The sequence below is a fragment of the Mauremys mutica genome, chromosome 4, assembly GCF_020497125.1.
Source record: "Mauremys mutica isolate MM-2020 ecotype Southern chromosome 4, ASM2049712v1, whole genome shotgun sequence".
Lineage (NCBI taxonomy): Eukaryota > Metazoa > Chordata > Testudines > Geoemydidae > Mauremys > Mauremys mutica.
In genome coordinates, this window is record NC_059075.1 from 77,675,108 (window position 1) to 77,688,892 (window position 13,785).

Consider the following 13,785-nt stretch of genomic DNA (forward strand, 5'->3'; position numbering starts at 1 on the left):
TCCTTTCCCAGCCTGGGCCAGTATACTGCCAAAAGGTCAGGTATGACTCACAAGACTCTTCTCTGTGAAACAGTAGTATAAAGATTACTCCTGCTAGCATTTCTACCATATCTACCGTTATGTAATGAAGAATGTTTGTTACATTAGAGATCTGTTGAAACAGCGTGTGTGAGTCTCTATCTCTCCCTCCCCCCACATTGTTCAAAATTGTATCCACATAGCCTAGTTGATGAGTTAGATTTGTTTATACCAAATCAGTTTCTGATCTTGCTAGATTTTATAAGTCAAGGAGTATGAAATCTAGTCTATTTGGGGATGGAAATCTTCAAGGCAATGAAATACCAGGTCCTGAGTCAGTTTTGACCCAATACTCATTTATTGGGGCACGCCACGCTCTTGAGTATTGTGTTTTTAGGGAGTGTAGCGATGCGGGACTCACCCCTGCGGCATCTCCTGCTGGTTGTCGCTGGGAATTAGCTCGTCCAGCCTCCAGAGCACCCTCTGCAGGCCGGTGTCCTGCTGCCACTTGGCCCCCATGTGCCTCCTGGACCCAGTGCCCCATTATCTGGGGTGCTTCCTGCTGGCACCCCCCAAGAACCCCCAACCCTCTATCCCCACCTTGCCTCAGTCGTGGGCTACTGCCAGTCACCAACTAGCCCCCATTCCGTGAGACAGACTGCAGTATAAGCCACTCGTCACTGGCAAGGAGGGTTTGGACCTGCTGCCTCTGCCTACCCGTGGGCTGCCCTCTGCAACCCCCCAGTACCTGTTGGCCTTCTACTGGGCCGCAGCCTGGGGCTTTCCAGGCTGGAGCCTTCCCAGCTCCTCTGCCTTTCCCCAGCCCTGCTCCACTCAGGTACTCTGCTCAGGTCCCTGCAGCCGGGTCCATCTCCCTCTACAACTAGAGAGAGACTGTTGAGGTCCTGGCTCCCAGCCTCCTATATAGAGCCAGCCGAGGCCTGACTGGGGCATGGCCCTGCTGTGGCCGCTTTCCCAATCAGCCAGCCACAGCCCTCTCCAGGGATGCTTTGAAGCCCTTCCAGGAAGGAGCGGGGGACCACCCCGCTACAGGGAGATGCAAATACTTAGGTCCAGAACTAATCAAACCTCTGTTCACTTTTTGCAAGAGTTGGAATTTTAACCAATGTGTTCTAGCCAAATTCCAATGAGGGTAATTAAATTTTGCCTATCTAAACCCTTCCTCCCTCACCCCCCACATTTTCAGGTGTATAAAGCGTTTATTATTATAAACATCATTACACAACAGTTAAGGCTAGAAAGGGAAAAAAATGAAAATAAACAGCTGCCACATTCCAGTTCAGAGGTAGTTGTGTTGGAGTGGTAGGAAATGGGATTCCCACCTGTAGTTTGTAAAGCATTTGGAAGTCCTTAGGAGTATTAGTGTAAGTTGTTATAATTAATCTTCCTCTGCACAACCAGATCTGAAAGGGAGGAGGGGGCTGGTTTAAAACTTGTGGGGTTTTTTAAGTTCTCTATATATGTTTTTCTTTAATTCTTTTTGTTTTGTTTTGTTTTTTTAAGATTTAATGTGACAATTAAGTACAGCTCCATTGAGGTGGGGTGGGGAGGAGGAGGTTGAGAGAGAGAGAGCTGAAAGCAAAGCACCCTAACACTGTTAATAAACAGTTCAGTGTAAATCATGCACAATCCAGTGAACATGAGTAAAAACAGCACTTTACCTTCTCACAGCTGCTCTTCCATTGGCTTGTAGCCATGCCTTATACATTTGGAAAGAACAGGGTCGATGTAAACAAAAGTGTACACTGCTATATTATCCATCAGTGTCTTTTGCACTGAAGCCTATACAGAGAGAGCTCCTTGATGAGATAGTATAAAATAACAGGTCCTTTAGGAGGCTTTTACAATCAACAGTTGTTCTTGTAAATAGGTGATAAAGAAGAAAAAAATCCAGTTCCCTTTTACTCTGCTCTTCTCATGAGTTGGATTCTATATCATCTGTCCTTAGTATTATGGTAGTGCTGGCAGGCAGCATTGGAAAGAGAGTATCAGTGTTCTGAGACATTGCTGTATTGCTTGTCTGATCATCGGCACAAGACTTACAGTTGTTGGTAAATACCTGGATTTATGTGCTGATCCCTAATAGGGCTTCCATGTCCTTTGATGATTTCCTTTCTATGTCCTTTTGTAATTTCCTCATATCTCATATGGATCCTTGTAAGTTTTACCAGTGATGTCTCAAACTTAATTTCTCGGTGTTAATATTTACCACCAAAATTCCAGAGGACAAATTTCATTCTGCCTTTAAAAATTAAGAGGTCTGTAAATACACACATGTATGTGCATTAAACAAGAAATAGTTGCAAATGTAAGTGTCCACAGTGTAATAAAAAGGGTCAAATCCTGCTTAACTTACTCTTGCAATTCCACTGAAATCACTGCGGCTACTTATAGGAATAAGTGCAAGCAGAATTTGGTCAGTAATATTAAAAAAGAGAACTGAGAATCATACTTTGATACCTCTGCCCTCCCACTGAACCTAATCTACATTGTACTAAACCAGAGCCAAGGATCTAGTCTCTTTTTTCTAGTACTAAATGGGAGCAAAATATTTTAATATCAGCACTAACTATATATTCCCTAATATATCAGTATTCTGTTACCTTTGTCTTTGTGTATCTTGTAATTTCTGCCATTTTATTTGGATTGAATCTTGGATTTTCCTCTAATAAAAAGAAGCTCGCCTTCTTTCTTAACTACCAATATATGAAAGAAACTTTTAAGATATCTGCATCAAGAGAGAGAGATTTCTGCAGTGCTTATTTCACAAACCTTCTTCTTTCGACCCTGACTACTTCTAATTTGGAAACCTTTCTTTTTGAGACACACTTAAATGTCAGCCAGAAAAAACCTGTCTACATAAACCATAAATAATAGCATACATTTAGAGAACAGTTTCATCCAGCAGGATCCAAAAACAATGCTGTATTTTGAAATGTGGCCACCTCTCAGGTGAAAAAGAGGTAGCCATTTTGTGCTAGCCATGCTCCACAACATAGTTTAAGGTTGAGAGGAACTTCTGCAGTTGAAAATGTGGCCATGACACCAGAACACCATCTGTACCTGCATGATTTCAGTAAGGTTCATAGATAATTTTCAGATATCTCACAACACCTGGCTAATAATTTTACAGATATTATCACTGCTGTCAGTCACTCTTGTGTTAACAAGATGTTATTGGCATGAAGAATTTATGTTGTTCATTTATAATTCCTGTCTGAGTCACCTCTGCAGTATTTTCATTGCGATGAATGGGTGATAGAGCATTTCTCTCATAAAACATCCCTGTTATATGGATTAGCACAGTTGATGCTGTTTTTCCTTGAAAAAAATGCACCAGACTCCCAGTGTACACAGCTTCAATCCCCTCCTTACAATGGTAAATTCAGCACCAAGGACAGCAAGGAACAGCTGCCACAATGCTGAGCTTCCCTGGAACATCACTGACTGTCTCACAGTTCACACACTTCATGCTGTTTTGCCCCTCACAGAGATTAAGAAGAATGAATAAATCAGAATACTACAGCAGGAGCACCACATACTGGGATAACATCATCCCTCTCAGGTTACTTTTATTTAAGCTGCTAGTCAACAATGCAGCTGCCTTCTGCTGTCGTGTGACATCATGGCATGGCCAGTCTACACTCAGATTGAAGCAGGTTTAATTAAACGTTGACATTCTAACAATCTCTGTGTAGGATTAACTGTTATTTTCATTTTTCCCATGCCATTAGCAGAATATGTAATGAGTTACAGTCAGGTATGGAAATAGTTCTGCTTATGAGGCAAAACATTTTATTATTCATCCAGGGCTTCAACTAACAGAGAATTTCTCTCTTCTTCCCATTGGGCCCATGGCATCTTTCTTATAGGCACAAACATACTGTGAACACTGTCTCACAGTCATGGAAGTTACGTACAGCTCCAGCTGAATGATGAGAAATGGCCTAACAATGATTATTTATTTCCTCTATCTATAAAAACAAGTGTTTAGAACTACAGAACATGGAAGTATTTTTCTCCCCATAGTCCATTCCCACTCTCATTCAAAGAGTAACAATGTTGAATGTTATGAAGAATTATACACAGAATAGACTATTAAGGGCACATTCAAGCAATTTGATTTGTTAGTTTCCAGGATTGCCTTAAAATTTCCAAATAAAGTTCATCCTGTACCTTTTTGCCAGCTGCAACACTGCCTCTAATTGTGCTCTTGTCACCACTCACAGGCTAAATATGGTCAGGTATGGTTGGTACTTAAATGAGAGACCTACTAGAAAAACTGGTGATGGAATACTAAAGGTGTTCTCTTTCTTCTCCTGAGGGAATTCTGCACCAAAAAAGTAAAAATTCTGCACACAATATTTTAAAAATCTGCAAAATTCTGCAAATGTTATTTATCAATAAATAAATGTGGAGGCTGCAGCATGGCAGTGGGGAGCACAGGCCACTGGCTGCATGGAGGTGGAAGATCACCCTCCAACCCCCAATTCTGGGACATGGACTCAGCGGTGAGGCTGCACCTGACTCTGACACAGCGCAAGGGCCTGGCCTGTCCCAGAAACATCCCGGGGCCCTGCCCCTCCATACCAGGTGCACCAGATGTGGGCAGGCAGGATCAGTTCAGCAGGATCAAAGTGTGGAGGGGCTTAGTGTGGGGGTATCCAGATGTGGGTTGAGAGGGTTCTGTGTGGGACAATCTGGGTACAGGTAGTTCAGTGGGGGACCATGTGGTGGGGATCAGGATGCACAGGGGCTCAATGAGGGGTTCAGGATGTAGGGGGAATTGGCCTCTGCAGGAGTGAAAGTGGTTGGGGCTCAGCAGGGGGTTCTGGCTGTGGGGGGATGGGGCTCGGCGGGAGGGTCAGGGTGCAGGGGGACTTTTGATGCAGGGGGTGAGGCTTGGCAGTACCGTCTGGGTAAGGGGAAGTCCAGATGCACAGGGTTTGGGCAGATGCGGGAGGAGCATCCCGTGTAGTGACTCCTTCCTCTGTGGCTGAAGAAATAACAGCTGAGCCTGGTGCATGTTAGGAGCCACTGGCTAAGGCTTTTCCATCCCTGCCTCCCATACCCCACACTGATTTACCTCTTATGACTGCTCCAGGCACCTGAAACAACCCACCCCACACTGCTGGGTAGGGGTGCGTGCCCATTCTTGCAGCTTCCCTTCGCTTCCCCATCAGAAAGTCATTTTTCTGCAGCAAAGAAATCTATGAATAATCTAAGTATTAGATTAAGGCTGGATGAAATCTAAGTATAATGAATTCTATGTGTGTCAGAGTCTACCCTCGCTTGAAACTGGGCGGTTTCAAAGTGAGGACCCGCATGTATTCTGCCACCATGTCCTATGGGATCTCACCCCCACTTTGAGCTTGTGGGTTCAAAGATGGGGACCCGCAGGTATTCTGCCACCATGTCAAAGGTCTCACCCCCACTTGGAACTGTTGGGCTCCAATGTGGGGACCTGACTTGGTTTCCCTTTAAACTACCATGTCCTGGTCTGCACCCTCACTTGAAACTTGGGGGGGTTTCAAAGTGAGGACCAGCATGTATTCCCGCACCCTAAAATCCTAGGGTAGGTCTCCTTGTCGCTGCCACCACTCAATCATGAAATGTGGATTGAGACACAGTCCTTCCCCAAAATCCTAGGGGATTCCAAGAGCCCCAAATCCATGGAGTTCTCACACCCAGGAGAAACAAACCATTCCCCCTGCTTCCTCCCCCCTCCCTTTTCCTAGGAGAGATACCGGGATCCAACTACAGAGGGATACCTCCCCCTCCCCTTTCCCTGAGAATCCACCCAAGGAAAGACCAACAAGTCCTTAATAGAAAATAATTTATTAAAGAATAAAAAGAAAATACAGAATCTCTATGAGCCCAAGCTGGACACTCATAGGGTATAACCTTATCAATCTCTGGAGAGAATCCCCTCTCCCCCTTTTCTCAGTAAAAGCAATATCAGCAAACAGGAATAAAGCATTTCCTTTAGCAAACACACAATTGTAAATGTAGAAATCAAATCATAAGACTAATTCGCCTTTCTAATTAATACTCACTATTAATTAGTAGAAACTACTCCAGGAGAACTTGGAGACATGACTGTCCTCTGTTAGATCCAAAAACTGTTCTCACCCAGACAAAGGCTTCCCTCCACAGAGATTTGAAAAAATCTTATCTCTGATTGGTCCTCTGGTCAGGTGGTCACCAGGTACTACATGTTAACCCTTTACAGGTAAAACAGACCTTAACCCTTAACTATCTGTTTATGACACGCCCCCCAAATCGCCAACAGTGGGAACTACTGGTGGTGATTTCCTCCTAGCACTGTAACATAAACAGATAAACAAAACACATGCACTATTACATATACTACTAAGTATGTAAACAACAAGATATTTGACACTGAAGAACACTTTGTATGCATTTGAGCGGACATACTTGGCATTGTCCTTGCCCATCCCCTCCCAGTGGAAGGAATGTTTTTAACCTGTTTTTGCTTTGTTGACCCCAGAATGCCCACTGGGATGTCAGGGCCCAAGCTTAAGAGCTTGTCCCAGTACTTAGTTGGAACTACCAACTGTCTTTGAAGATGCTGGCCTTCCTGGTGTTCACCAGAAAGAATGTCCTTATATAAGAGTTGTTGTTTTACAACAAACTGGAATTGGGTAGAAGAGCTGAGAGGCGGTGGGTTGCTGCGTGCCGCCGCCCAAGCTTTTTTAAGGCTGTTCTCGGCTTCCTGCTCTGTCTGGAACTGTTCCCTTGAGGCGGGAGACACCAGTTCCTCTGGGAGCGATGTAGGTGATGAGGTTGTTTCCATTGACTGTGGACCGCTCTCCACTGGTGCACAAGGTGATATTTCAGGCTCTGGCTGAGCCTCTTGGGTAGAGTTGTCTGCTGCTTCTGCCAGTTTAGGCCCGTTGGCGCCCCCTGGCGGTGGAGTTGCAAGCGCTGGCGTCAGTGCTGGCGCTGGTTCTGCCGCTGGTTGCTTTTCCAGTTCCGGTCCTGGGACTGGATGTACTATGGCTGCTGTAGTTGTTGGCATGAGATCCGGTTCCACCACCTCTGTCTGGGTCTCTGGTAACACAGACAGGGTCCTGGTGGATGGCTCAGGAACAGGGATGGGAGTGCCTGCTTGTTTGGCCTGGCCGCGGGTGACCACTCCCCCCCTCTTGGCCAGCTGCACATGGTTGGCCAAGTCTTCCCCCAATAGCATGGGGATGGAATAATTGTTATAGACAGCAAAAGTTCACTTTCCTGACCAGTCCTTGTACTGGTCTTCAGGGATGCTGTACCCATGGCAGGTCCTTTTAACCTTTTTGAAGAAGGCCTCAGTGTTCTTACCTGCCATGTAGGTGGGAAATTTCTTGGGATGGGGAACAGTGCCTTCTGGTGTTGGCCACACCCCTCTGCAGTTAGTGAATTTTATGTGTGGCTTGCTGGTGTTGCTTTTTGGTGCTGGCCACACCCCTCTGCAGTCAGGGAATTGGTTCCCCCAATTCCTAACCCTTTCTATTCCCGAGAGACTGAATAGAAAAGAAACAAAACCTTTTCATTTGCAAATGTGTAGTTGCTGTTTGCTGATATACTGAGAAGACCAAAAAAAAAACCTGGTTTGTCCTGTTTCTAGCAACTTGCTAAGTACCTCACAGTGGGGGTCCTTTCTAACAAGCCTCCTAGAAAACTTGCACCTCTTTCCTAGCTGTTTTCAAGCAGACAAAGAAAAAAGAAAAAAAAGAAGAAGCTGGTGCTACTTAGTACCTGCGAGAAAAGTCTAGTAAATCCTCTCAGGGATTTGTATTCCCTGGCTCCAGAGGATTTCAAAAGACACAGGGGAAAAAAATTTGGCTGGAGGGTTTCTGTCTCCCCCCCCCAAACCTGTTTTCCCCACTGGATGGGAATGTACTTTGTCGAGCACTTCCCCCCACCTTAGGAATCCTGAGTGATACCTGATATCACAAAGGAAGGACACACCTCTAGGGAAGAGTTTTTCCTCAGCATAGCCAGCAGAGAAAAAAAACTCCTCCTAACCCTGAAAACTGCTTGAAACTGCCTTTTCCTGAAGCTGCCTGTCCAAGCAAACAGAAGAAAAACTGCTTCCAACAAAGCCTGCTGGAACTTAATTTCCTCCAGCCAACCTGGCTGAAACTGTAAACTCCCTCTTCTCTCAGGTTGCTTTCCTGCTCTAGAAGAAGAGAATAGCTCCCTTCAGCGTAGCCCAGCTGAAAAAAACTCCTTGTAACAATGGGTTCGAAACTCCGCTGCCACCATGTCAGAGTCTACCCTCGCTTGAAACTGGGCGGTTTCAAAGTGAGGACCCGCATGTATTCTGCCACCATGTCCTATGGGATCTCACCCCCACTTTGAGCTTGTGGGTTCAAAGATGGGGACCCGCAGGTATTCTGCCACCATGTCAAAGGTCTCACCCCCACTTGGAACTGTTGGGCTCCAATGTGGGGACCTGACTTGGTTTCCCTTTAAACTACCATGTCCTGGTCTGCACCCTCACTTGAAACTGGGGGGTTTCAAAGTGAGGACCAGCATGTATTCCCCCACCCTAAAATCCTAGGGTAGGTCTCCTTGTCGCTGCCACCACTCAATCATGAAATGTGGATTGAGACACAGTCCTTCCCCAAAATCCTAGGTGATTCCAAGAGCCCCAAATCCATGGAGTTCTCACACCCAGGAGAAACAAACCATTCCCCCTGCTTCCTCCCCCCCTCCCTTTTCCTAGGAGAGATACCGGGATCCAACTACAGAGGGATACCTCCCCCTCCCCTTTCCCTGAGAATCCACCCAAGGAAAGACCAACAAGTCCTTAATAGAAAAGAATTTATTAAAGAATAAAAAGAAAATACAGAATCTCTATGAGCCCAAGCTGGACACTCATAGGGTATAACCTTATCAATCTCTGGAGAGAATCCCCTCTCCCCCTTTTCTCAGTAAAAGCAATATCAGCAAACAGGAATAAAGCATTTCCTTTAGCAAACACACAATTGCAAATGTAGAAATCAAATCATAAGACTAATTCGCCTTTCTAATTAATACTCACTATTAATTAGTAGAAACTACTCCAGGAGAACTTGGAGACATGACTGTCCTCTGTTAGATCCAAAAACAGTTCTCACCCAGACAAAGGCTTCCCTCCACAGAGATTTGAAAAAATCTTATCTCTGATTGGTCCTCTGGTCAGGTGGTCACCAGGTACTACATGTTAACCCTTTACAGGTAAAACAGACCTTAACCCTTAACTATCTGTTTATGACAATGTGCAAGTAGTGGTGCAGAATTCCCCCGGTAGTATCTTTCCTGTGTGTGGACCCAAAGTCCTAACGTTGTGAAGGGAGCATGTTGTGCTGCTTGCAATGTTATATTCCAGATTAAAGATGGTTGGGATTTTACTGACAAAATGATCATAGAATCATAGAATATCAGGGTTGGAAGGGACCTCAGGAGGTCATCTAGTCCAACCTCCTGCTCAAAGCAGGACCAATCCCCAGAAATGATCTTTCATTTGGAAAATGCTGATTTGCCAAAACCAAGTATGTTTCATAGAAACATTTTTGTTTTAACTAACTTCTGCCAAAATACAGGTTGGTTTCCAATGAAACAATGCCTACTAGGGCTTACCTTGGAAACCTGCCTGACTTCATGCCAGCTTACTTGGTGGGCTGCCGAGAAGCCCAGGCTTGCAGGCTCCATGGCTCAAGGACAGCCCATGTCATGTGAACTGCTTCAGAGTTGGGGATCCTAGAGCTTCCAGACTCTCTGCTCTGGAGCTGAGAGCCTGGCAGCCCTGAGAGCCTTAGTTCTTGATCAAGGTTTTCAGGGCTTCTGGAGTCCCTGCTCTGTGATGGGGGACTTTCTGGGGAGTCAGGGCCATCTAGGAGATCCACTGGAGTGGGGGGAGTTCCTGGGAGTTGGGCAGCATGAGGCTGCTCAGTTTCATTCTGGAAAAAAATAAGCAAAATATTTTGACTTTCCAAAATGAAAAAAAATGGGATTTCCATAAGAAATATTAACATTTCAAGTTTTTGTTCTTTTTCAAAATGTCAGAATTTCCCACAGAATGGACATTCTGAGTTTTCACCATCCATGTGGTCATTAAAGAGTCCAGAGCATGTTTTTCTTTTTCCAGAGTTATTTAGCTGGTGATCTGGCCAAATTCTAATTTTTGTAATTATGTTTTGCCTATCAAAATTTCCATGCAGATAGATCTGGAGACAATATTCTTTCTTTCCTGTAGAAAAGTGTTCCATGTTGTCAGCTCTTAAGCAGAAGTTGTGCTCCTCTGCCACTGCTGGATATGTTTGTTGTTGGTGAAGTGATTCCTACATAATGATTTTTGATGCATTGTGATGAAAAGTACTATATGAATACAACAACTTCTGCTTTTGTTATTGTTATAATATTTTTAAAACCTATAGATGCTTTCATATTATAATGCTAATAACAAATGATGGATGATGTAAGGGACTAATGGTCATTAGCTCATATTAGCCAGTCATTAGTCCCCCAAGAAATTATCTGCACCTCCAACATTGTTGCTTATATGTTGCTCTAGTAGGGATAATTACAGTGGGATTTAATGTAATTTCTATTGAAGCTGGTTATCCATAGTATTTTGAAAGAATCAATTTAGGGTGGCTGAAGTGTAGATCCGACTAGAAAACTTTGGCACCAACTGCTAGAGGGAAGAAAGCTTCCACTGAGGGCAGGGTGAACTGACTCTACAGTAGTGCCTCCCTGACCTGCTAATTGTGTTTTAGAATCATTTCCTCACGTTGACTTTTATTTTTCCCCTTCTTAACTAAAGATCAGAAGATTAGAAATACATAGTAGGTACGAACTGAAGCTAGATATGGGAAAGGAAGGGAGAAAAAAGCAGGAAAGGTAAAGCAGATGTTACCAAGGGTAATCCTGTGAAAGCAACAGTTTCTGAGGCTGTATGGTTTAGAAGCTAAGCCATAAATTTAAATGCATTAATGCTTGGCCTAGTAGTTAAAGCAGTGACCTCAGTGGGTTCAGGAATGAACTTTTGGGTTATGTTGCAAATTTTGAAAATGAGATACTAGGAAAATCAATTACTGTCTCTGAACCTCAGTTTATACGTTTATAAAATGAGTACAGCAAGTGGAAAATGGGGGATGACATATTTGAGAAAATCGCTCTCCCCATTTTTTCATCAAAAATTCAAAATTTTAACAAAAATGTGTTGACATTTTGAATTTTGTCAACCAGCTGTCAAAATGAACTTAATACTTTGTCAGTCTGAACACTCCAGAGGCAGGCCATTCAGATATAAATTAAGTGAACATCTCACAAACATTTCACAAATGTTTTTTCTCTTGAATTGGGGGAGGCTAAATGAGATTGTCCTTTTGCATTCACTTATTTATAATATCCTAGCAAATAAATTGTAATAGAAACAGCAGATAAGAGACTGATAATAGAGAATGTTCTTAGAAAATACATTTCAAATTTGTGTGAGGTTTTTGTCATTAATTTTTTTGTACCAGAAACGTGAGTTTTCTGGTTAAAAAAAACCCCATAAGCTGCCATAACCAGACTAAATTAATCTAATAGAATTATCCACTATGAATGATTCATTTAGCTCTGTCTCTACATCAGTTTTGAGGCACTCTTGAAAGGGAGGGGACATATGTGTGTTGGAAGTTTGTATGGCTGTTGTGTGTGCTCTGCCTGTTCCCTGGGTGAAGAGTGATGGGCAGTCTCCAGAGCTCTAAATCCAGCACCTTTCACCAGTACTAAAATTGTGTATTTTTTTAAAAGTAGAGATATTAAAACTCTTTGTGTTGATAAACATTCCAAATTGGCACGGAATTGTGAACATATAGTTTTTAATATTTCAGGCTGCATTTCTAAATAGTTCATTAGTTGTGAACTTAGAGCTTTAAATGTTGCATTGATGATTGGACAATTTAAAAAATGAAACCTGTGCAGCAAAACCTGGGAATTCTTGTTCCAGCACTCGGACTCTCCTCCTGACCAATTACCTTTTTATTTCTAACGTCCATCTCCCTAAGGATACCTGGACTTGTCGTCATCTGTTGTTGCCCTTTCATTTAGTAACCTCTTCTCAATCAAATCCTCTTTGGATTTCTCCTCTTCCCCTCTGACTGTTTTCAGACCCTTTCCTTCCCCACTCTTCATTTCAGTCTTTGTCTTCCCTCTCCCTCCAACTGGCTATTACCTCTTTTCTATTTTTTTGAAATCTGACTGTGACGGCTGGCTCTCTTTTTGTCTCTCACCTTAATCCTATATATTCATCCTGAGAGATTTAAATTTCCATACTCACTTCTTTGATTTTTCCCTCTGAGGTCCCTTCTCATTAACCTTCTCACCAGACAGGAAAAAAATGCAGAAATTGGGCTCATTTTTGGCTTAATTGGCTTGTGAGTTGTTTGTTGGCTAGTGTTTGGCTTGTAGCTTGTTGCTTTTTTTTTTTAATCGGCTCCCGGCAAGCAGGGGCAAGAAAGGGAGAGAGTCAGGGGTGCACAGATGGCCCACCACAGTCCCAGACTGCCTGCTGGGGGATCTAGTCACATAGAGTATTGAGGTTCTTCGGGATTGACTTGTTTTGGCCTTGTTTTGAAATGGGATTAGCTTGGCTTCTTGTGAAAGTTGGGATGCTTATTTACCACGTGAAAGTTGGTAACTGTGCTCCTCACTCAGTCTCCAGCTTTGGGCTGATTCTCCTACTAACTGTCCTGGGTCAGTCTCTTAAACTGCTAGTTGTTCAGTTTCTATAAATTCTATAAATTCTAGACCTGGTAGAATAGTAGTCAGTGAATTCTAAACTTGTTAAATTGTGGTCCTTTTTCAATTCTTGAAGCCTTCGCAGACAAATCTTGATTCATAATTTATTTATGTATTTCATTGGCTGTTAGTACCCTTACTCACATTACCAGATGCATTACACAAACACAGCAGTGAATCCGAGGCCTGGAAGATGACAGAAGCATTTCCAACCCAGAGACCTGCCTTCACTTTCAAGGCTTCTCATTGTTTGTGTGCTCTGCACTGTGCTTTATGACAGTTGCTCTGAGTAACACCACACGCAATGAATAATAATGTGTCATAGCTGCATATCATCAGACCTTCACTCTCACTCCTACTTCTGTGCCTAACAAACTCCTCTACACCCACACTGTTGTGAGACAAAGGGCCAACATATATTTACATTCAACAAAACATGGAACTCCTGTCCCATATCACTTACAACCCATGGGCCTCATCCCATGAGTTACAGGGTAACTATCCTATAACAATGGAAGTTGAGGGTGCTCAGCAGTACTTTTCAGAATCTGGACCCCAAAGATATGGGTGGGTACAATACAGAGCAACACAAGCCCAAACAAGCAGAGTGGTTGTTAGTTCATTGCACTTGGGATGCATAATGAAACAGGTGTTTGAAGATTTTATTAAAAAAGAGAGGGACAGTGCTTAAAAGCTTACATTTTCTCCATCCCAAAATAGCTGCATGTTCTCCCAAGTAAATTTGAATCTTCTAGTGCACTGTCAAAGGCACAATCCCTCTGCACATTCCTCCCATACCAAATTCTTTTGCTGACCAGAAAGTTCAACTACTGAATTATAATCCCCCTGTGCACAGCCTCCCAGCTCATACTGCATGCTGATAACAGGCTAATTATCTTCTGCTCAAAGGAAATAAATGCAACATCTTCAAATGACAGGAAAGAAGCTGGGGCAGGGGGAGAGGAAAGA

General features: G+C 43.4%; 1 protein-coding gene across 3 annotated transcripts in view; it reads left to right on the forward strand.

Moving 5' to 3' along the window:
* Positions 1 to 13,785, forward strand: part of LRRC4C (leucine rich repeat containing 4C) — a 569,742-nt gene that overhangs the window by 402,806 nt on the left and 153,151 nt on the right. The window lies entirely within an intron of this gene.